The sequence below is a fragment of the Bos javanicus genome, chromosome 11, assembly GCF_032452875.1.
Source record: "Bos javanicus breed banteng chromosome 11, ARS-OSU_banteng_1.0, whole genome shotgun sequence".
NCBI lineage: Eukaryota > Metazoa > Chordata > Mammalia > Artiodactyla > Bovidae > Bos > Bos javanicus.
Window position 1 is genome coordinate 90,476,193 of NC_083878.1, and position 21,727 is coordinate 90,497,919.

Here is a 21,727-nt window from a genome sequence, read left to right on the forward strand (position 1 = left end):
ATGGGAAAAGGACTTGAAAAGGAACAGGTGCATGCATGCGGATAACTGAGTCACGTTGCTGTGCACCCAAAATGAGCACAGCAGCAGAAATCTACCATACTCCAATACGAAAGAAAATGGAAAACTCCTCAAAAAAACGAACACTAATTTACACTGAAATCCTACGGAACGTTTACCAGCCAGAAAGTGCTTATTTCTAAGTAGCCGCAACTTGGGCATCAGTGAAATATTTGTGTAGCTGGGTCTACTCTTGTGCCACACACACACACACACACACACACCACACACACACACACCACATATATACACACACCACTCATATATGCACACCACACACACACACCCCACACACACACTGCACACACACACATGCACATACCACACCACACATACCACACACACACACTGCACACACACACATACATACCACACACACACCACAAATATACACACACCATTCACACACACACCACACACACACATACACACACCACACCACACACACTGCACACACACACCACACACACTGCACACACACACACACTGGACACACACACACACCCCCCACACACATACTGCACACACACACACACACGACACATACACACACCCACACACACATACACACCACACACATACACACACCACACACACACACACACACACACACACACACACACACACACACACACATACACACCATACACACACACACACCACACACACACACACACACACACACACACACACACACACACACACACACACACACACACACACACATACACACACACCACACACACACACACACACACACACCACACTCACACACACTGGACACACATACACACGACACACATACACACACCACTTATATACACACACACACGCACACACCACATCACACATACTGCACACATACACACACAAACACCACCACACACATGCACACTCCACACCACACACACCGCACACACACACACCACCACACATACACATACCACATACACACCACACACACACACACACCACACACACACACATACACACACACATACCACACATCACAATCACTCACACACACACCACACATACACATACCACACATACACACACTGCACACATGCACACACACCACACACACACAGTACACACACACCCCACACACCACACACATATACACACACAGACACACCACACACACCACACACATATACACACACCACAGACACACACACACTCCTGTCTTGCTCCACTTTCTCCTCCTCTCCCTCACTGTCTCCACTGAAGATGTTGGCACAGTTTGAGCCCAGCTGTGCTGGGGCCGGGTGGAGGGCACTCCCCGCTTCCCTCTCAGCACTGTGGCAGTGCGGGCCCTATACCTCTCCCGCTCCTGAAGACAGCCCCCGTTTCCCTGGAGATGAACACCAGGAGACAGCCCATCACATCACCTTCTACCCCTTTCCCTCCGTGAGGGCCCGCAAGCCCGTTGGGCCCCAGCAGAACTACCACATGCCGTTACTTCTCCAAGTTAAATAAAATCTGATCCAAATGCTTCTTCAACCTTCTCACTGCAAATGAGTCTTATCTTTAGCCCTCCCTCCCAGACTTGAACAAAATTCCAGAAGGTCTGTATAGTCCAACCATTCAAGGAAGCCTTCTCTGTTCTCCAGCCCTGAGTGCCCCATGGATAAACTCCCGTTCAGTTCCTGTGCTCCCTTTGAGGTGGGTTGCATCTGAGCTGAGTGTGAACACAGGGATTCTTTGTCCCTGTCCCCAAGGCCTGTGTCCATTATCCTCATATCCCCCAGCATCTTGGATGTGAGCAGAGTCCTGGGGACTCCCTGGACCACAGTCTCAATGATGTCAGCAACAGGAAGTTATCCAAAGCTCCACCCAAGCCGTCTGGTACCCTTTCTTGGCCTCTCATCCCTGAAACCTCCATATCCCTGTGGCTTCCTCCACTGGCTTGTCCAGTACGATTCCTCTTGGGAAGCCCAGGCTTTCACATACAAGGCCTTGAATGCCATCTAGCTGCCTCAACTCCTCTGCTCCGGAGCCTGTGGTGTGGAATATTGGTAATCCCAGAGGCAGGAGAGCACATGGTCTTGCCTATTTTCTCAGAAAGAAAACTTGTCCACAGAAGGGGAGGGAAATACCAAGGAAACCTCAGTAACTTTTCCTGACAAACTCATTATTAGCACTGTTTCTATTCACATATTTAATCCACAGGCAAAGGGGCCAGGACAGGAGCAGAGGCCGCGTCTCATCTTTCCACTGATGGGAGTGAGTGCCTGTCAGTGAGGGTGACCTCAACAGGTGGAGCTGCCCTGTGAGGGGTGAGCACCTAGATGAATGAGGCCAGACTCTGCAGGGCTACAACTCCAGGGCTGTCCTTCTGAGTTCAAGGAAAGTCCTTGGGGACTCAGGGCTCCACCCCGAACACCTGATCATGGCTTTGTGAATGCTGGCCACGCGGGGGCTGCTCCTGTGCCGCTCCCAGACGGCATCTTAGGACTGATTCGATCTCACTTATGACTGGTGGTCCCTGTTGATTTCCAGTCCATTCTAAAGGAAATCCACCCTGAATATTCATTGGAAGGACTGATGCTGAAGTTCCAATACTTTGGCCACCTGATGCGAAGAGCCGACTCATTGGAAAAGATGCTGATGCTGGGAAAGATTGAAGGTGGGAGAAAGGGATGACAGAGGATGAGATAGTTGGATGGCATCATCAACTCAATGGACATGACTCTGAGCAAACTTGAGGAGACAGTGAAGGACAGGAAAGCCTGGTGTGCTGCAGTTCTTGGGGTTGCAAAGAGTCACACACAACTGAGCAACTAAACAACGACAACCCAACTTATGACCCGGGGATCCCAGTGCATTTGGAGCCGACAGAGCAGCAGAAGACGTACAATCGCAGGCCGCATCTCACGCACAGCATCACAGCCTGGGGATGCTGTCCCGACGGGGCCAGGCTGCTAGTTTGATGTTGGGGGGTGCGATCACAGATCCAGCAATGACTAGTTAGGGGAACACTGTAACCAAGACCCAGCAGAGCCCATCAGAGTCCACAGCACTCTGCAGCTGTTTTGTGCCCCAAGTTTCGTCCGTCTGAACCCTGTTCCAACTTCCCGAGCCCAAGCATCTGAGGTTAGAACCTAGTTAAGAGTATTTTTTGGCACAGAGAAACCACACAGAGGCTCTGCGTAGAGAACCAGGAATGCATAGAGACACCCCCACTGTGTCCACTGGAAACCAAAGTCAGGGAAAGTGACCAGTTCATGGTCCCAGTCCATGGTGGCTGAGGCAGCCTGGAATCTGAGCCTTCTGACCTCTGGTCTTGAGTAGTTTCCATGACCCCAGCTGCTCTGGACTAGCCAGAGAGTGGGAGCAGACAGGGAGGGGGTGGGCTGAGGTTCTCCACAATGGGAGGGCCCCCCTCCATGGGTGAATGGTCACGTGGAAATGTGGCAGCATCTGCAATGTGGTGCGGGTGTTCCCTCGCAGGGCGTGGCCACCAGCACCTTGTCCATGGCTTCTGGGCAGCGGTGGGTGGGGGGACACATAGCTGCAGCCAGCAGCCCAGACGTCTGCTGGATCCCTAGTCTTGTGGCCTCGTAAGGACAGAAAGGTGCACCGGCAGGTGAGGAGACCATGTCCCCCGTCCCGGAGCACTCAGCCTCACGGGCTCTTCCACACCACAGTGCCTCCCCCAGAAGCCTGGGGCCCCCTGTGTTGGAGGCGGACTCACCCTACACACTGACTCAGGGCCTGTGGTTGAAGCCAGGGAGTCTGGCTTAGAGAGTGATGGCTTTGTACCCAAAGTCCTAGAAACCCTGAGACAAGACCTCAGACTCTGGGGTAGGTAGTGTACCACGTCAGAAAGACCGGCTTAAACATGGCATTTGTTCTTTCCTTGGAGATTTATCCTTGGAGATCCCTCCGAAACCCAGCCGGCATCTCCAGGGATGGGAGCAGTGGTCAGCACAACCACCAGGTCCCCCCTGAGGAGCTAGGTCCAAACAGGCTTGGAAGAGCCCAGAAAGCTGGGCAGGCACCCAGGATATGGGTGCCGGGGAGGCGGGGTGTACCGAGGGGTGAAGGTGGAGGGTATAAGAGAAGGGAATCAGAATCCCAGAATCCAGAAGGGACGTCGGTCTTCAGAGCAGGGGTGGAACCATGTCGCCATGGAGACAGGAAGCCTCTGATACGTACAAGGAAGCTATTGTCAGGGCTTTCCTGAAATGCTTCTGTCCTGAAGGTGGACACCTGGCTGATCTGACCCCTAGGCTGTGGTGGGTGGAACTCTTTACTCATATAATCACTCGGGCTAGCAATGAAACCTCAAAAAACATCAAAGAAGGAAAAACATGAACACAGTAAAGCAGTGAGTGGTTTCCAGGGACTGGAAGTCAGAATGACTGGACAGGGCACAGGGCGGTTTAGGACAGTGAAACCACTCGGTGAGACCCATAAAGGTGGGTTCATGTCATCACACACTGTCCAAACCCACAGAATGCACAACACCCAGAGGAGACCTCATGTAAACTGTGGACTCTGGGTGATGGTGACGCGTTAGGGCAGGTTCATCAGGTGTAACCGAGGTCCCGCTCTGGTGCGGGTGTTGATGATTGAGGGGGCGCTGTTCGTCTATGGGATTTGGGGCACATGGGAAGTCTCTGTGTGTTCCCTTGATGTTGCTGTGAGCCTAAAGCTGCTCTAAAATAATAAAGTCTTTAAAAAATTAAAATTACAGAACCATTTGTTTTTAAATACGCCATCTGTAAAAGTTCTAATAATATGGAGTTAGATTTTGAGACATAAAGAGCCCAGATGGATGAGAAATTCAGAGCAGAGATTTGAGCCCCAAGCCGGTCCCTGAACTTGGCAAAGCTGGATGAACACCTCCTTTTCCTAAGTCTGCCATTCCCTCCAGCAGGAAGGCTAGGGGCTGCTAGGGTTCCTCTTCCCTGGCAAAGTTCTAGGGCAAGGCTGATGAGAACAGAAATCAGAATTTCACTGGGAGCAGAGTCTCTACAAAACCACACCAGCGTGCGTTCAGAACGTGCAGTAAAGTGCATACAACAGCCAGGGGTCCGTCACTCGGCATATGTGAAGTTCATGAGTGAATGTCATAGGAGCCAGGCTGACATCTGTTCTGGGGAACCCGGCAGTGGGAGTCCGGACATTTGAGAAGGGGCTCGGCAGACCCCGCAGGGCGGGGTGTATGGTGGAAAGAGTCCAGACCCGCTGTGTTCTCCTAACTGTACACTTGTGCCCCTAGGGGTGAGGGAGGGGAGGCAGGACGGGGGCTCTGCTGAAACACAACCCCTCCCCGGGAAGCCACCTGAGAAAAAATCAGAGTGAAACCCGCCCCCCACCCAGTGACAGCAGCCTCCAGCCCGGTCTGTTCACACCACCCCTTCCCACCCCCAGCCACCAGGGGAAATGCCCCAGAAGAAATCACCACCTGGCCTGGTGCCTGCTGGCTCCAGAGCCCTGCCAAGTCCTGCTCCTGATGCCCTGCAGTGGGCCCATCCAAAGAACATTTGTCTCATTTAAGATCAAAGCAGTACTCCTTCTTTAAAAAAAAAAAAAAATACAGTAGCTTGGAGAGATGAGATGTAGTTAAGTTCATGCTTGCGCCTTAGGCAACTGAGTACTTCCTTCATGCCTACGGGGACTTCCTCAGCCACGGGGAGGTGGTCCTTCCTTGCCTGGTCTGTGGTCCCTGAACAGGAGCTCTGAGGGCAGGGGACCTGGTGCTGCCTTGGGTCTCTGAGAGCAGAAGCAAAACACAAGTGTGGGCTCCAACAGCTTTAAAGCAAGTCCACTGAGAAGGCGAGAAGTACGCAGGGAGGGGACTGAGGGTCAGGGGAGCCTGGGGGCTCATCACAGGGGGACCCCGCCTCGGGCACGCGAGGCAAAACCCCATGGAGCTTCACCCCTGACTCTAAGCTGAGGTTTCATGAGTGCAGGGCCCAGGAGCTCTCTACAGTTCCAGGTCAGCCAGGCCCCTGCCAGCCCGCCTTGTGACATCTCTGGGCAGGGTCTCACCTGCCCACCCGCTGAGAAGCCATCCAGGGAGACAGCGGTCCTCAGCTCTTGCTTTGGGGTGAGGCCCACCCTGACTGAAGTGCACATCTTCCTTCCAGGAGGCGTCCAGGCAAAGGGGTGCAGGAACTCACACAGAGAGCCACACAGCAAATGCTAAAGGGGTATTCAGATGCCTGAGCATGGACGGGAGTCTCTTCTGTTCTGTGTTGTGAGCTCAGCCTCTCACAACCCCGCTGACTCTGTGCTCCAACCCTGTGGGGACCCTGTGACTCTGTGCTCCAACCCTGTGGGGACCCTGTACACACGGTCTGGACCAAAAATGCTTACCAAGTGCATGCCGATGAGCGCGTACTAGGCATGGATCACTTACACAGTAGACTAAGCCTGTGTTGCTCTTTGGCTTTGAATTTTACAACTTATGTATTCAACTATTGGCCACTGTCCTCATGAGGGATAACTAATGAGGTAAATGATAAGCTAAAACTTTGGGAGGATAAATGTTAGTCTCTGAGGGTCTTATTCCTATTTCATTCTCCGTTTGAGTTTTCTAATTTTTTTTTATATTTTAAAATTCTTGGCTTCTGTTAAGTATCCATCCAGGTGTTGCTTAGCATCTTAGAGATGATTTTTCAAAGATAGAGATGCTGGGACTTCCCTAGTGGCTCAGTGGTAAAGAATCTGCCTGCCAATGCAGGAGACATGGGTTCAATCCCTGATACAGGAAGATCTCACATGCCGCAGAGCAACTAAGCCTGAGCTCTAGAGCCCAGGAGTTGCAACTACTGAGACCATTTGCCCGAGTGCCCTACAGCCTGTGCTCAGCAACAAGAGAAGCCACTGCAATGAGAAGCCCATGACCACAATTAGAGAGTAATCCCTGCTTGCCACAGTCTTCCCTGAGAACTCAGTTGATAAAGAATCTGCCTGCAATGCAGGAGACCCCAGTTCAATTCCTAGGTTGGGAAGTTCCACTGGAGAAGAGATAGGCTACCCACTCCAGAATTCTTGGGTTTCCCTGGTGGCCCAGCTGGTAAAGAATCCGCCTGCAATGCTGGAGACATGGGTTCCATCCCTGGGTTGAGAAGATCCCCTGGAGAAGGGATAGTCTACCCACTCCAGTATTCTGGCCTGAAGAATCCCATGAACGAGTTAGACACAACTAAGCAACTTTCACGCCACCGGCTGCGACGGGCGCGCCACGAGGCCGAGAGGGGCCACCCCACGTCCGAGGTCAGGTGCAGAAGCCGGGAGGACCCCATGCCCGAAGGGCGGCGGCCAAGAGGAGTTACCCCACGTCCGAGGTCAGGGGCAGCGGCCAAGAGTACCAGACTGCTGCAGTGCAGGAACGGCTGAGAGGAGCTACCCCGCGTCCGAGGTTAAGGGGGGCGGCTGAGAAAAGATACCCAGCGTCCGAGGCCAGGGGCGGCCGCCGGAAGGAGCAACCCACGCTGAGGCCAGGGGCGGCGACGAGAGGAGTTACCATGCGTCCGAGGTCAGGGGCGGCGGCCGGGAGGAGCTACCCCACGCCTCCACGTCCGAGGTCAGGGGCGGCGGCCTGGAGGAGCAACCCACGCCCGAGGCCAGGGTAGGCGACGAGAGGAATTACCCCGCGTCCGAGGTCAGGGGCGGCGGCCGGGAGGAGCTACCCCACGCCCCCACGCCCGAGGCCAGGGGCGGCGGCCGGGAGGAGCAACCCACGCCGGAGGCCAGAGGCAGCGAGGAGAGGAGTTACCCGGAGCCGTGGCTGCGCAGGCGCAGGAGGGCCTAGAGGAGCTATCCCACATTGAAGGTCAGGAAGGGCGGCAGTGAGGAGATACCCCTCGTCCAAGGTAAGGAGCAATAAAGCGCTTTGCTGGAGCAGCCTTGAAGAGATACCCCACGCCCAAGGTAAGAGAAACCCAAATAAGACAGTAGGTGTTGCAAGAGTGCATCAGAGGGCAAACACAGTGAAACCATACTCACAGAAAACTAGTCAATCTAATCACACTAGGACCACAGCCTTGTCAAACTCAGTGAAACTAAGCCATGCCCGTGGGGCAACCCAAGACGGGCAGGTCATGGTGGAGAGATTTGACAGAATGTGGTCCACTGGAGAAGGGAATGGCAAACCACTTCAGGATTCTTGCCTTGAGAACCCCATGAACAGTATGAAAAGGCAAAATGATAGGATACTGAAAGAGAAACTCCCCAGGTCAGTAGGTGCCCAATATGCTACTGGAGATCAGTGGAGAAATAACTCCACAAAGAATGAAGGGATGGAGCCAAAGCAAAAACAATACCCAGCTGTGGATGTGACTGGTGATAGAAGCAAGGTCCGATGCTGTAAAGAGCAATATTGCATAGAAACCTGGAATGTCAGGTCCATGAACCAAGGCAAATTGGAAGTGGTCAAACAAGAGATGGCACAAGTGAATGTCGACATTCTAGGAATCAGTGAACTGAAATGGACAGGAATGGGTGAATTTAACTCAGATGACCATTATATCTACTACTGCGGGCAGGAATCCCTCAGAAGAAATGGAGTGGCCATCATGGTCAACAAAAGAGTCCAAAATGCAGTACTTGGATGCAATCTCAAAAACAACAGAATGATCTCTGTTCGTTTCCAAGGCAAGCCATTCAATATCACAGTAATCCAAGTCTATGCCCCAACCAGTAACGCTGAAGAAGCTGAAGTTGAATGGTTCTATGAAAACCTACAAGACCTTTTAGAACTAACACCCAAAAAAGATGTCCTTTTCATTATAGGGGGACTGGAATGCAAAAGTAGGAAGTCAAGAAACACCTGGAGTAACAGGCAAATTTGGCCTTGGAATACAGAATGAAGCAGGGCAAAGACTAATAGAGTTTTGCCAAGAAAATGCACTGGTCATAACAAACACCCTCTTCCAACAACACAAGAGAAGACTCTATACATGGACATCACCAGATGGTCAACACCAAAATTAGACTGATTATATTCTTTGCAGCCAAAGATAGAGAAGCTCTATATAGTCAGCAAAAACAAGACCAGGAGCTGACTGTGGCTCAGACCATGAACTCCTTATTGCCAAATTCAGACTGAAATTGAAGAAAGTAGGGGAAACCACTAGACCATTCAGATATGACCTAAATCAAATCCCTTATGATTATACAGTGGAAGTGAGAAATAGATTTAAGGGCCTAGATCTGATAGATAGAGTGCCTGATGAACTATGGAATGAGGTTCGTGACATTGTACAGGAGACAGGGATCAAGATCATCCCCATGGAAAAGAAATGCAAAAAAGCAAAATGGCTGTCTTGGGAGGCCTTACAAATAGCTGTGAAAAGAAGAGAAGCAAAAAGCAAAGGAGAAAAGGAAAGATATAAACATCTGAATGCAGAGTTCCAAAGAATAGCAAGAAGAGATAAGAAAGCCTTCCTCAACGATCAATGCAAAGAAATAGAGGAAAACAACAGAATGGGAAAGACTAGGGATCTCTTCAAGAAAATCAGAGATACCAAAGGAACATTTCATGCAAAGATGAGCTCGATAAAGGACAGAAATGGTATGGACCTAACAGAAGCAGAAGATATTAAGAAGAGATGGCAAGAATACACAGAAGAACTGTACAAAAAAGATCTTCACGACCCAGATAATCACGATCGTGTGATCACTGATCTAGAGCCAGACATCCTGGAATGTGAGGTCAAGTGGGCCTTAGAAAGCATCACTATGAACAAAGCTAGTGGAGGTGACAGAATTCCAGTTGAGCTATTCCAAATCCTGAAAGATGATGCTGTGAAAGTGCTGCACTCAATATGCCAGCAAATTTGGAAAACTCAGCAGTGGCCACAGTGCTGGAGAAGGAAATGGCAAACCTTGGAATGAAAAGGTCAGTTTTCATTCCAATCCCAAAGAAAGGCAATGCCAAAGAATGCTCAAACTACCACACAATTGCACTCATCTCACACGCTAGTAAAGTAATGCTCAAAATTCTCCAAGCCAGGCTTCAGCAGTATGTGAACCGTGAACTTCCTGATGTTCAAGCTGGTTTTAGAAAAGGCAGAGGAACCAGAGATCAAGTTGCCAACATCCGCTGGATCATAGAAAAAGCAAGAGAGTTCCAGAAAAACATCTATTTCTGCTTTATTGACTATGCCAAAGCCTTTGACTGTGTGGATCACAATCAACTGTGGAAAATTCTTCAAGAGATGGGAATACCAGACCACCTGATCTGCCTCTTGAGAAATTTCTATGCAGGTCAGGAAGCAACAGTTGGAACTGGACATGGAACAACAGACTGGTTCCAAATAGGAAAAGGAGTTTGTCAAGGCTGTATATTGTCACCCTGTTTATTTAACTTCTATGCAGAGTACATCATGAGAAACACTGGACTGGAAGAAACACAAGCTGGAATCAAGATTGCTGGGAGAAATATCAATAACCTCAGATATGCAGATGACATCACCCTTATGGCAGAAAGTGAAGAGGAACTCAAAAGCCTCTTGATGAAAGTGAAAGTGGAGAGTGAAAAAGTTGGCTTAAAGTTCAACATTCAGAAAACGAAGATCATGGCATCGGGTCCCACCACTTCATGGGAAATAGATGGGGAAACAGTGGAAACAGTGTCAGACTTTATTTTTCTGGGCTCCAAAATCACTACAGATGGTGACTGCAGCCATGAAATTAAAAGACACTCCTTGGAAGGAGAGTTATGACCAACCTAGATAGCATATTCAAAAGCAGAGACAGTACTTTGCCAACAAAGGTTTGTCTAGTCAAGGCTATGGTTTTTCCTGTGGTCATGTATGGATGTGAGAGTTGGACTGTGAAGAAGGCTGAGTGCCGAAGAATTGATGCTTTTGAACTGTGGTGTTGGAGAAGACTCTTGAGAGTCCCTTGGACTGCAAGGAGATCCAACCAGTCTATTCTGAAGGAGATCAGCCCTGGGATTTCTTTGGAAGGAATGATGCTAAAGCTGAAACTCCAGTACTTTGGCTACCTCATGTGAAGAGTTGACTCATTGGAAAAGACTCTGATGCTGGGAGGGGTTGGGGGCAGGAGGAGAAGGGGACGACAGAGGATGAGATGGCTGGATGGCATCACTGACTCGATGGACGTGAGTCTGAGTGAACTCCGGGAGTTGGTGATAGACAGGGAGGCCTGGCGTGCTGCGATTCATGGGGTCGCAAAGAGTCAGACACGATTGAGCAACTGATCTGATCTGATCTGAAGCAACTTTTACTTCACCTGCTTGTTGCAGCTAGAGAAAAGCATAGCAACGAAGACCCAGAACAGCCAAGACTAAAATTTTTTAAATGGAGATGGTAAAGAGCATCCATCAGCCAGGAAAATCACCTGCCGTCTCCTCACACTCTCTCCCCCAGTGCTTGAGACCAACTCCATCGTCCCTGGGGTTTTTTTTAGCTCTGATAGCTTCACCCCCTGGCCTGCCCCGCTGCCCAGGAACCCACCTGTTGAAGCATGTGACTTTATTAGGTGGAGACCCAATGCTGCTCCCCACCTCATCGCCTTTTCAGATCACTTCTCCTGGGCAGAACCAGGCATTCCTTTCTCTGCTCCTAAAACCGTCCTCGGATGTCTGTGTGTTTGTCCTGCCTGGGTTCCTATCCTCTGTCTCTTGACGACAGCTGCTCACAGAAAGTCACCGTGCCTTGTTCGATGCCCTGTGCCCCCAGCTTTCAGAAGACATCGGTGGACAGTAAACTGCTGAAGAGGCCTTGCCTTCAAGAAGCTTTCAGTCTATTGAGAGATGAAGTCAAGGAGGGGCTTGCCCAGAGGGAACAGGGCAGTTCTGCTGACTGCCACTAGGGGGAGCACCAGTCAAGGTCCCTGCCCACAGCTCGTTTCAGATGGAACCAAGGATCCCTTGGCTGGACCAGGGGTTTGAATTGTGCCTGGGACAAAGGAGGCTGGGGAAACCATCACTCATGAGGCGGTCATTAGAATCCACCGTGCTCTCGGCCTCACACACACGCACCCAGTGTTTTCTCCCCCAAGACCTCTGCTCCCAAGAAAATAGGATGTGTTGTGATAAGGTAGATGGGGAGCCATGGACACACGGATCCTCCAGAGCTGTCCTGGCTACTGGCTGGGTGGTGCCTGGGCCAAGAGTTTCATTTCTCTAACTGACAGACCCCTCGTCTGTTCACAGGGAAAATGAAACCCCTACTACCTCTATGGTTTTTGTAAGAAATAGAAAATCCGGGTAAATAAAGAGCATCCCAGCATTTACTCTGGGACATAGAGTAAATAGTCACTGACCGTCAGCTCCTACTTCTATTCCTGCTATCATAACCTCTACGACCACAGCCACTGTAGTGACCGCTGGTTCCGAACGCCAAGAACCTGGCATCTAAACAGCCCCTCTCCCATCACTATCTCTGTCTGAACAACTAGCTTTGTCTGCTGACGCTGATGTGGAAGTCTCTACAGAACGTGCTGGAGGGTGCTGGAGACACCCATCTTCTTCCCTCTGTGTCCCTAGAAGGACAGATTTCAGGCTGGGGGCTGCCCACGTCCACCCTTGAAAGAATACCAGGGGACCCAGCCTCCCCCATGAAAGACCACAGGGTGACCCTGGACACACACACGTCTCGCGAGAGCAGCCTGCACATCCATCCCCGGCACATGTTTAAAGGTGTCCTTCCTTCTTCCCCTGACCAGTAGACATTAAGTGAATGTTGCTCAGTCGTGTCCAACTCTTTGCGACCCCATGGACTATACAGTCCATGGAATTCTCCAGGCCAGAATACTGAAGTGGGCCGCCTTTCCCTTCTCCAGGGTATCTTCCCAACCCAGCAATTAAACCTAGGTGTCCGGCATTGCAGGCGGATTCTTTACCAGCTGAGCCACCAGGGAAGCCCAAGAATTTTGGAGTGGGTAGCCAATCCCTTCTCCAACGTATCTTCTGACCCAGGAATCAAACCGGGGTCTCTGGGGTCTCCTACATTGCAGGCAGATTCTTTGCCAGCTGAGCTATCAGGGAAGCCCAACCAGCAGACTTGCCCCGTGATTATTCCTGAGGTAAAGTGCCCATCTGTAAACTGTAGCCTCAGGGACGCCTGGGCAGACTCCACGTTCACAGTGGACCTCAAACCCCAGGTCAGGCAAGACGGTCTCTTTCCTTGGACACAGATGCCGGCGACAGCATGGACACTCCTGTGCCATGTGGGCACGGAGTCTGGGGCACTTGGTCTGTGCTGGAAGCACGGCTCTGATCAGCAGAGCTCCCCTTGAGCTTGGACGCCGTCACGTGCCGTCTGTGGTCGCGGGTGAGTTACTGCAACCCCCACATGCCCGACAGCTCTTGGCCTGTGTGTGCCAAAGGCCGTGTCGGAGTCCCAGATGAGTGGACCTCAGCAGCACTGCCCGCATCCTAAATGTTCAGGGCGTGGCCTTACAGAGCCTTCCTTCACCCTCAGACCGGACTCCCAGACAGACGGTGGAACCATGAGCGTTTCCAGAAAGGGAGCCCAGAGAATGAGGACGCGTGCACCCCTGTAGCATGGTCCTTCGGTAACAAGGGCTGGATCTGTATGACTCCAACCTGTTGACTGTAAACAAAGCACCTTCGTATTTAAGAAGTTATCGTATTTAATAAGGATGTTCCGCAAAGGACCTATGAAAGCGGGAGCAAAGCCTCCACTTTTGGCTACACTCTGCTGTTTTTCAACCTTATCAGTTCATGCTCATCTCATTAAGCAGACTGCTTCATTACAAGCAACGCTAAGGTGCTAATTTAATTCCCGCCAGTGACTTTTTTTTTCTTCCAAGCTTGTTTACCTGGGAAGCCATGTGTAACTAAAGAAAATTCCCACAGGCTAGCAGGAGGAGCTGGGGGCGGGTTTTCTGTCATGTTTCTCCAAACCGGGAGTCCAAAATCTCTGGGCCCCAGAGGTTTAATTACCGGGTGCAACCTGCTGTTTGGGGGTGGGGCTGGGGGTGGTGCGGAGTGGAGGCCTCCAGGCCAAGCTGCGGCCCAAGCTAGAGGGACGTCTGTGGCTCCCTCAGACGAAGAAGGGCCACAGTGTCTGACCAGTGGTGGGGCGGTCTGCGTTCAAATTTGGAGCTTGAGGTGGAGCTTCCCACCTTTTCCAGTTAATTTGGTGTGTTGGCAAGATTGACCTTTCTCTCCACCCCTCCGGGCCGAGAAGGAAAAGGGGTCACCGGGTGGTTTTAGTGCAGAGACGGAGGAAGCAGCCCTTTGGAACCTGGAGATTGGTTTTTGTTCTGTGACCAGCGTCTGCCACAAAAGGGGACGCCCCCTCCTCCCCAGCTTTCAATTAACCCTATGTGAGACGGGCAGGGGATTAAGAAGCCTGGCTCAGGCCCCATTCAGAAGGTTCCAGGGGGGCTTCTTCAGAAGATTCTTTGGAACAAAGGTTGCCAAACTAAGTAGCTTTTTTTTTGTTGTTGCTTAGCTCTGCCCTATTGTTACCGTAAAAGCGACCTTTTCCACTTAATTGGGGCTTTAGAATTTTGCCTCTATTGTGTTTGTCCTAAGAAACCCCTGGCAGAGGAGCCCTGTAAGCTTGTGAACACAAGCCTTTCTGCAGTGACTCCAAGGCTATTTGTGTATTTGGGTCCAGTGAGGTAGGTTATTGTAATAAAAATATTCCTCATAAAATGCTCATGGCAGCAATAACTAGGTTTCATACACTGAGTTCCTGTTATGGATCGAGTGCTGTGATCCACGCTTCAGGCATTTTGTTTCCAACATCACAATTAGCACGTTACAGACCAGAAGGGGAAAGTTCGGGTGGAAAGGAAATTCCCTCCCCCTTCCCAAGGCCAAGGCCCACTCTGTGGGCCACAGGATGTCATTTATAACAATTTTTGGTCCTGCATTTTTTGGTTCAACCCTAGATCTCCAGTGAGTCACACCCGAATAGACAAGAAACTAAAACACCCATCTGTTTATGCGTGCGTACTCAATTGTATCTGACTCTTTGCAACCCTGCGACCTGTGGACTGAACCCGCTGGGCTCTGGTCCATGCAACTTTTCAGGCAAGAATACTGGAGTGGGTTGCTATTCCCTCCTCCAGGGGATCTTCTGATCCAGGGATCAAACCTGTGTCTCTTGCATCTCCTGCCTTGGCAGGCAGATTCTTTACCACTATTGCCACCCGGGAGCCCTCTGTTTGTACACACAGCTCACCGTGCAGACGCCTATAGGGAAAAGAGGGGAAGCACAGATGCAGGCCTGGGAGCTGGGGTAAGACAGCAGGGAGTGGTGAGGCCTGAGACAAACCAGAGCTGAAACTTCTTTTAAAGATGCTTTCATTCAAATTGATTCTGTTTATGTATCTTCTAACCACTAACCACTTCTAAGCCATTCTAGGTCTGGGTTTGGGGACTGGGCCTCCCAGCAGGAGACGCCTCTGTTCTGTTGAGGGCACCAAGCAGATGTAACAAAGTTGGGGCCCTCAGACCCCTCCCTCCCACCAAGGTGTTTGGGTGCACCGGGGCTCTCACGGCCAGGAGACTCCAAGTTCAGATTCTGACTTCCCTGCGATGCTGGACCAGGGTCTTCAGCAAGTCAGCCCCCAGGCAGGACAGGCAACCCCTGCTCCCCTGTACCTGGCCGGCATCACCCCTTCTTGCTGTCAGCCTCACCTGTGTGGCCACTTGAGTTTGTCACCTCTGAGCTGAAGGGACCAACCTTCCCCGGGACAACTTTTCTATGTCAGGTCCAGGGCAAAAGAGCCTTCAATTTCACCTCCTGTCACAGGAATAGTCCGCACACCTAATTCACAAACCAAGGGCCACAGAATCTTGAACTCAGTAAGGAAGGTGTTGAGAGGCTCAAGAGCATCCAAGCACACATCTCATAAATGCTAAGCCAAAGATAACAACAAAAAAAATGATATCCAGCCACAGGGTGTTCAAGAAGATCCCGCTCATGTCCTGTGTTTATGTGGATGAATGTGCACATTTTATACTGAAAATATCTTGAAAATTGGGCTTCTCTGGTGACTCAGTGGTAAAGAATCTGCCTGCCAAGGCAGGAGATGAGGTTCGACCCCTGGGTTGGGAAGATCCCCTGGAGAAGGGAATGGCAGCCCTCTCCAGTGTTCTTGCCTGGGAAAATCCCATGGATGGAGGAGCCTGTCGGGCTACAGTCCATGGGGTTACAAAGAGCCAGACATGACTGAGCCACACACACATGTCATGCAAATAGGTTGGTAACTGAGGGTCCTCTTTAGAGAGTCCCTTATGTTGCATATTTAAACTGAACTTAGATGAAGAGTAAGTATTCTGGTTTTCACCTTAAACTATCCAGAAAACTTCCATCAAAAGACCTGGATTGTCTCTCTGCCAAGGGAATCAAGGCTTTGTCTAGGATGGGGGCTGTGAACACCTGCCCTTCCCAGAGGCCCTTCAGTGACCCATCGAGGGGTTTAATGCCTGTTAGTAGATCAATCGGGATTAATCGATAACAATTAAATTGAATTTGGACATTCCACACCATTTTACAGAGTGGAAAATTCATGTCACAACTGAAGCACTTATAGGAGATGGAAGTTAGACTCTGAGCAATCTCAGCCCATGGAATTCTCCAGGCCAGAGTACTGGAGTGGGTAGCCTTTCCCTTCTCCAGGGGATCTTCCTAACCCAGGGATGGAACCCAGGTATCCCACATTGCAAGCGGATTCTCTACCAGCTGAACCACCAGGGAAGCCCAAGAATACTGGAATGGGTAGCCTATCCCATTTCCAGTGGATCTTCCCAATCCAGGAATCAATCTTCTAACCCAGGGATCAAACCCAGGCCTCCCGAGTTACAGGCAGATTCTTTACCAGCTGAGCTACCAGGGAAGCCTCTGAGCAATCTCACCGATTAGTAAAATGGCCAATGTCCACAAAAGAAACAGAAAATAACCTCTTGCACTGATTTACTCAGAATCTCAAAGCCTTGTTGTAAATGTCCTGTCCTGACTATTGTAAGTAGTGCTGCAGTGAGCATTGGGGTGCATATGTCTTTTTGAATTAAGGTTTTCTGAGGTGTATGCCCAGTAGTGGGACTGCTGGATCATATTCTAGTTTTTGGAGAAGGCAATGGCACCCCCACTCTAGTACACTTGCCTGGAAAATCCCATGGGCAGAGGAGCCTAGTAGGCTGCCTCAAAGAGTCGGAAAGGACTGAGTGACTTCACTTTCACTTTTCACTTTCATGCATTGGAGAAGGAAATGGCAACCCACTCCAGTGTTCTTGCCTGGAGAATCCCAGGGACGGAGGAGCCTGGTGGGCTGCCGTCTGTGGGGTCACACAGAGTCGGACACAACTGAAGTGACTTAGCAGCAGCAGCAGCAGCATTGTAGTTTTATTGCGTTTTTTTTTTTTTTTTAAGGAATCTCCGTATTATTCTCCATCGTGGCTGCACCAATTCACATTCCCACCAACAATGAAAGAGGGCTCCCTTTTCTCCACACCCTCTGCAGCGTTTCTTGCTTCTAGATTTTTTCCTAATGACCATTCTGAGTGGTATGAGATGATACCTCCCAGTAGTTTTGATTTGCATTTCTCTAATAATGGGCAATGTTGAGCATCTTTTCATGTGTGTGTTAGCCATCTGTATGTCTTCTTTGGAGAAATGTCTGGTGAAGTCTTTCACCCAATTTTTGATTGGGTTGTTTTTCTGATATTGAGCTGCATGGGCTATTTGTATATTTTGGAGATTAATCCCTTGTCAGTTGCTTTGTTTGCAAATATTATCTCCCATTCTGAGAGCTGTCTTTTCATCTCATTTTTTGTTTTCTTAGCCATGCAAAAAAGATGATCAGGAAGCGGGGCGTTGGAGAGATGTCCAAGAGGGAGGGGGTAAATAGACTTACGGCTGACTCATTTTGTTATGCAGCAGAAACCAACACAACACGGTAAAGCAACTATATTCCAATTAAAAACAAAAACAAAAACCCTTAGCTCTCTCCTCTGTCCATGGAGTTCTCCAGGCAAGAATACTGGAGTGGGTAGCCATTTCCTTCGCCAAGGGATCTTCCCCACCCAGGGACTGAATCCAGATCTCCTGCCCTAGAGCAGATTCCTTACTGTCTGAGCCATGAATGGAGAATGGAATTGGGAGCCAAATGAGGCCACACAAAGGACACTGGGATTTCTCTGGAACTCTGGGGGAAAGAGGTCTTCTGTCTTGGAGCTTACTAATTAGAACTATCAGAGGTAGCCTCTGCCCTGCCCTCTGGGCATTGTTTGCTTGTGAATGAAACCATCTCATTAAAAAAGCAGACCTGAGAGAGAGGGGGCGGAAACAACAAAACAAACACAAACACCCGTGGATTTCTGTTGACTTCATCGAACCCCTAGATTCAGCTGGGAACAGAAGCAAAATCGTGTTTTGATCCCCGTGGTTACCTGACCCCCAAAATGTCCCTTCACGTCTAAACCAGTCTGAGACATATTTGCCACAAGGCAGTTTCTGACTCACAGACACCGCTTGTGACCTGTGTGTTTTTATTTAACCTTCCCCTAGTGAGTTCTGTGCAAAGTGGTACTCAGGGGCTTTTTCTCAATGTGCCTGGCTCCTGGGCCCAGGGGTCTGCCTGTGCACCCAGATTCCCAGGGCAGGAGTGGCCCCATTTCCTTCCACACCAGGGGGCCATGGATTTTGATTTGGGGACAAATTCAGAGTCTCACAGGTCTCTCTGTGCAAATGCCCCCACATCACGCTGCAATGCACGGTCCTGTGAGAGCCAAGTGATGCAAGTATGAACACTTGGGACAATGCAGCTTGACCATTACTGCCCGCCCCAGCATTCCAACCTAGCTTTGGTCTTTAGCTCAGTGCCTCAGTGTCCCCATCCAGGGTGGACCCAGGCTGGCAGTCATGGAGCCCCGTGGGAGGGTCTTGGTGCCCTGGTCCCGGTAAACCCTCCTGCTCAGCTTTCTGAGCCAGGGCCCCTCTGATGCCCTCAGTCCTGGTGTCTGGACTCTGCATTCCTGTTTTGGTTCCCTGATCTTGTTGTTGGGTTCCCATCCTGGGGAGAACCACAGAAATCTTGGAAGCCTCTGAAGCCTTTCCCAGAAGTGGACAGCCTTTCTTTCTACATGTGGTCAGACAGGGCTGTCTCTACTGCAGGTCGGGCTCTGAGTGCACCAGGATGCCCAAGTCACGTCCCCCGTCCCCCAGCAGGGTGATTGCAATGCAGTGGAATAGAAACAACACAGGATGCTTTCGGGGCAGGAAGAGAAGATCCTGAACGAGCCCCAGAGAGCTTGTTGGAGGAAGCCGCAGCTAAGCTTGGTCTTAAGCAAAGAATACAAGTGGTACAGGCTGCCAGCTACAGACAGAGGGTCCCACAGAAACAGATGTGATGACAAGAGCACCAGAGAGCCAGCAGGAAAACATGAGCACAGCGCAGGCTCCACATGGAGCAGAGGGTCCGGAAACGAGACCAGAGGGCACAGGGGAACAGGAGACAGGTCTCGGAGGCTGGAATCAGCCTGGTGGTCACAAGAGGAAGACTGAACACAGCCCTAAAGGCAGAGAGGAGGCTTGACAGTGTCAACCAAGAAAGGAACAGTCATACCTGCCTTTTCAAGAGTTCAGCTAGAGGTGCCATTTGGAGGGCTTTTCTGGCGATCGAAAGCAGGTATCTGTCCAATTATGAACCCTGTTTGCCACGGGGCTTCCCAACGACAGGCCCCACCCAGTGGGTCAGACATCTTGGAGACTGACACCAACGTGAGTATGGCTCAAGGTCATTGGACTTTTTGGGCATTTGTAGCTAGGCTTCATGCAGACTGGCCCCCAAAGTCCCAGGCTCATTCCTACATCTTTCTGTCTCTGAGATCTGTCACCGGGATCTCACTTCACCCAAAGCACAGGCCACCTGGGCCGGGGAACCAACCGGGCGCCCACACTAGCCTCATGGCTGATCAGATCTCAATTCATGGCAACATCACCACACATGATTTTGCTCTGTTCCTTCGTTCTGCAAAGGATCTGAATGGCTAATTGGATTCCCTGCGATGATAACCTAGGCTCCATGGCCTTTACAGGTTCACACCCATATTTTGTTGCTGTTTTCTGTTTTAAACCACTGTGATAGCCAGTGCATAATTTTTAGGCAGTCTGCTCACCAGATCCTGTGCCAAGGACTCAGGACACAAAGGTAAACAGGACACAATTCTGACCCCAAGGAGCGCAAACCTGTTGCAGCAAATATTTAATCACGTTTTTCAGTGAAGAACTGAAATGCCAAGTGGTTACGTGATCTTTCCCGAGACCACGTAGTTCCCTGGTAACCCCAGGGCGGGTTCTGAGTTAGAAGTCAGCACCCCAGGTCCCCTGGCATATTGTGTCGCCACCATCCCAGTATTAATCTGGGGGCGCCATGGAGAAATCGCCTCTGGGGACGAGCTAATCCGACTCTGGTCTGCTGCTGACACCTCTGAGAGCCTGAGCCAGAATCCCCCAGCTGCTGGATTCTCTAGGAAACCAGCTCCCCAATCTTAGAGGTGGCTTTCTGACCAAAATGCATCGTCGGACTAGCTCACGCTTCTTAAAAAGGAATTAGAGAAAAGGCAACAGCATTCAGCCATCAATCTGCCTGATGGCAGCATCCAGTCCCAGCAGACTGACTTCCGCTCTCCTAACACGGCAGAGACAGGACCTCAAAGCCCGCGGCCGGTCTCACCTGAGCTGGGTCTCAGCCCAGGCTCCCTTTGTCCCAGCAGCAGTGGGCTCCAGCTGGGAGAGGTCCGTGCTCCAAAGTGGCTGGTCTGGGAATCACAGATGCAGCTTCACATTTCCCTTCTCCAAGCGATCGTCAAAGCCTCTTCCAAGCTGCGGAACAAAACCTAGATGTGGAAACCCTCTCCAGGGCTGCCTGGGTGCCTGGCATCGCTTGGCACACTCAGCCCCGTCCGGGCTCCAGCCAGACTGCTGACCTCGCACTGGCGCTGTGTGATATAACTCGCTCGCACGGGGAGGCATTAACTGTCTCGTCCCCAAGCTCTGAGCCCTCACGTGTCTCCAAGATGCAGGCTTCTGTGATGCCACTGCTCTGACGCCCGGTCTGCTCTCTGCCAGGGCTCCAGCCATGCAGGGGTTCACAACCCATCCCCTGCAAAAGATGCCAGCCAAGAAATCATCGTGTTCAGCCACGATTAATTCCAAGGCTTCTGTTAAAGTTCCTCCCCTTTATTTATGAAGCCAATAAAATATGTTTTCAGCATTAAGGTATGTGTCAAGATTCTAGTGTTTTCCCATAAATACCTATTCATCGAAGTCATTTTAATCTTAAAAAAAAAAAAAATCCAGCAGTCATTCCTTCATTCCTGCATGTCATGTTCTCATTTGATTTATATGAGTTTAAACTCCATATGGAGAGGATATGGTTGACTGGGGAGACATGGTATTTTTTAAAGTGAAACCACATAGGAAATTAATAATGCACATTAGAATAGGGATTATGTTATTGGAGGAACGTGAGAGACACAGAAGAGGGGCATAGACCTGAGACCAGGGGGACCTGGGTCCCAGTGCCAGTTCTAATAGTCACTGAACTGTGCAGATTCATGCCGGTGACGTGGTTCTCGGGCTGCACTGTGCACACAGGCTTGCAAGCAGTTAGGCTAGTGGGTTGCCAAAGTCCCTTCAGCGTCACCCTTATAATAGCTTTCCTTAAAAGCCATCTTCTTGTAGCTTTCAAGGCA

The 21,727-nt window shown here is 50.6% G+C and overlaps 1 long non-coding RNA gene across 2 annotated transcripts in view; it reads right to left on the bottom strand.

Moving 5' to 3' along the window:
• The window catches only part of LOC133257483 (uncharacterized), a 93,077-nt gene extending 71,926 nt beyond the window's left edge, over window positions 1–21,151 (bottom strand). Inside the window, exon 1 of one of the 2 annotated variants that reach the window (XR_009739574.1) lies at window positions 20,707–21,151. This is a non-coding gene — a long non-coding RNA (uncharacterized LOC133257483). The remainder of the gene's footprint in view (window positions 1–20,706) is intronic. The other variant, XR_009739573.1, reaches the window with a different exon arrangement.
• Between the last annotated feature and the right edge of the window lie 576 nt (window positions 21,152–21,727).